Source organism: Eutrema salsugineum, unplaced genomic scaffold (genome assembly GCF_000478725.1).
Source record: "Eutrema salsugineum unplaced genomic scaffold, Eutsalg1_0 scaffold_4, whole genome shotgun sequence".
Taxonomy (NCBI): domain Eukaryota; kingdom Viridiplantae; phylum Streptophyta; class Magnoliopsida; order Brassicales; family Brassicaceae; genus Eutrema; species Eutrema salsugineum.
In genome coordinates, this window is record NW_006256686.1 from 6,449,211 (window position 1) to 6,452,536 (window position 3,326).

The window sequence follows — 3,326 nt, forward strand, 5'->3', positions numbered from 1 at the left end:
TAAACATCAGCGGTTTGCCTCATCTCCTGATTTTGGTAGTTCTTCTCCACCTCAAAGTTGTTTGTTTCTCGATGTAGGGTTTGCTATGATTCTTTCCCTCAGCAGAGTTATGAATGGGACCAATCACACTAAGAAACTTCTGGATGCCTTCTCTTATCTGATCAAGGTATTCTTTACTAACAGATGATTCTTTTTCCTCCACTTTAGGACATCTATATTGGGTTAGAAGTCTCCTATTTCTGATACTCCCAGCTAGATTAGTCATATAGGCGTGAGCCTCATCTACAGTTCTAGTGGAAAAGTCTCCATTGCTAGAGGTATCAAATGAAAACTCCAGTTCTTCGTTAACTCCATGGTAGAAGATGGTCATCAGGCGCTCCTCGGAGAAACCATGGTGTGGACAATCTCTTTGGTAATCTGTGAATCTTTCCCAGGCGTCATAGAAGTCTTCTGTGTCCTCCTGCTGAAATTTTTGGATCTTGTTGATGCGTGTCAACTGCGTGAGGGAACAAGTTTTACCCTTAACAAAAACAAATGAAAGCCGCAAGTATAGGGTTCTAGAGCTAGAGTACGGCGGTATGACTACATCACATCGTGATTATAACCAACTCTTTCTCACAACCCTGACCAGTAGGTTTCCACTCTGGCCCTGGAAGGGAGAGAATGCAAGAGCTGCACAATACTCGTCAATACTCACGATCTCGCCACAAGTAAGTTTCCACTCCTACGGAAAAATCGCCTGTTTCATTCTAGGTCTGATACTTAATGAAAACTTTCACAACACTAACTATCTAGATCAGATACTAGGTGATCAATCAAGCATACATGCAATAAGAACGAGAAAAAACAGAGAACAAAGTTAAAATCCCATATCTATAAACCTAGATGTCTTAATCGGTTATGAGAGCCCCTTTCGGGACCCTAAGCCTAACTCGGGATCTACTAACACCTATCCGAGGTCGACATCATCATTAGTTTTAATAAAAGTAATCAAAAACAATAAAGAAAAGAGATGAAATAAAGCTTCTCTATTGAAGAACTCAGACTTGAACAATCTTCTATAAAAATCGCATAAAACGGCTAAAGGAAAAGGGTTTCTGTAAAAGTATGATGATAGATAAGACTTTTTAAGTCTCAGGGCTATCAATCCCCTTGTCAAAGTAGTACTAAGAGGTGTCAATCCAGACTTGTCAACGAGACACTAGTCTATGTTGTTTGTTTATTTAAGTCAAGATAAAAAGGTGAAGGTTTTTCTAAGCTAAATAACAACGATTAAGCATGTAAGTAAGGAAAATGATGAGAATCAAACAAAGCAAAGATGCAAATGATAACTAAGCGATTCAGATGATGATAATATGTAATAAAGCAAGAGACTTTAGACGAGATACTTGACTCGGGTGCTTCCAAGTTCAACTAGTGGGTTAATGAATCAAAACATCAAGCGGTTTCATTTAACTTTAAACTCAAGGCATGTTAATCTTCTCATGAAAGTATTAAGCATCTAAATTGATCCTCCTTCATACCAAAAATGTCTTTTGAGAAGCATCGAATCAATCAGCAATAAGAATCAGTTCAAAAATGTCATTTAAGAGAACAAACTATCACTCTCGCGATGAAAGACTCTTAAACCCTTAACCGAGTGATTCAGACATTTCTACAAACACTTTTGATGCGAGATATGTCTCGGATCTGAACCTCAAGTGATGTGCTTGGATCCAGCCTAGAGATCTCATCGGTTAAAGAATGAAACTTGCAGGACTAGACACCTAAACCCACTAATCTACCTTGAAAGCACCCTAATCTACTTATCTAAAGCCGCTTAAACGACTACTCACTAATCATAACGAGCTCACTAAGTCCTTTGCAAGACGTGTAGCTGGTCATGATGAGGAGTTTATTGTTAGATGATAAAAGAAATAAAGAAAGAACAAGATTTCTCATGCAAAAACGAGGTATCGGATTAGAATGATCAAGTTTTACCAAAGAGGCAAGTTCTTAAAGCTAAAAACAGGTAAGAGATAAGATGATTAGGTTTTTAGTCTCAAAATGTATATATAGCAAAGGTAAAGTGTCGCGGGTCAGCCCGGAACAAACCGGGTACTGAACCGCGATCTTGGGTTGATGGGTGAGTGCCACGGTGTGTCGGAGAGTGAAGCCGAGGTCTTCATGCCGAGGAGTGCACGTGAGTCCAGATCCAAATGAAGATCTCGTGAAGAACACGTCAAGAACATGCATGAACCCTAGTCTTTGATCCATCTTCACGTGTGTATTCTTGGGCAGCTTTGTTCTTGATTCTGTGTTTGTGACAATGGACCTCGGCATGAAATGCCGAGGCGCTTGGTAGTCGAGGGGTTTGAGCGAACAGGGTCCGGCATGCACGCCGAGGTCGCTACACCGAGGTGCACGTTCAACACTTAGTCGTTTCCAGCTTCATTTCTTACGTGTGCATGTCTTGATTCCTACGTGCCGGGGCGTCAGCACAAGGCCTAGTTCAGAATACTCCCAAAATACGAGCCTTGACTTGGCCGATGTCGAGGTAACGATGCCGAGCCCTGAGAAAACACTTAGCGCGTATCGCAACATATTTGGGTTCGTATCGACCATGTCACCTTCCGGAAACAGTAACTTTCAACCCACGACTCCAAATGCTCTGAGACCAGTTCCATAGTCAAGATGACTCAATAAGCTCGAACTTTGGTGAAGAAACCGTCGGAGCTTGGGAAGCGGAGGGCTTCCTGGATTTCACATCTTTGAACCGCATTGGAATCACCAGAAAATAAGCTTTTTAGACCGATGTGAACTCCGGAGACTTTATCTCTCAAACCACTGCTCCGAATTGAGCGATCCCAACTGTTCTGAAAAGGTCTTTCACAGATCTCAAACTTTGATGAAGACCGGGCAAGCTGATTTGGTCCGGAAAGACTCCGTCCGCCGTAGCCTTCGTACTCCGCCGTTCGGTTCTCGGGTGCGCGTAATGTTGGTGCATCTTCCGGAGGCTGTATCTTTCTCCCCATTGGTCCGAATTGGATGATTCCAACTGTTCTGGGATCTTTGCCTGATTATCTCCGACTTTGCTGAAGACCCCGCCAACTGGTTCGGACCGGAAGGTTCCCCGGATTGCTGATCTTTGAAACGCGCTGACAAGGACAAATTTTGGTCGAGAAAAGCTTCCCGCGGTAAGGAAAATGGCCGAGGGCTGTGTATCGCGGTAAGCTTTTTGGTCGTAAAAATTCCTTCGCCTCGGCCAAAAAACTCAACCCATGGTATTTGCACCCGATCTTCGACCCAAGCTGACTTTGGTCGATCGGTAAGGAATTTGGCCGGTG

At 42.9% G+C, this 3,326-nt stretch overlaps 1 non-coding gene across 1 annotated transcript; it reads left to right on the forward strand.

Moving 5' to 3' along the window:
• Positions 1-386: 386 nt before the first annotated feature.
• On the forward strand, positions 387-493 carry LOC112084849. Its single transcript, XR_002898508.1, has one exon. It is a non-coding gene; the product is annotated as a small nucleolar RNA R71 (small nucleolar RNA).
• The last annotated feature ends 2,833 nt before the right edge of the window (positions 494-3,326 follow it).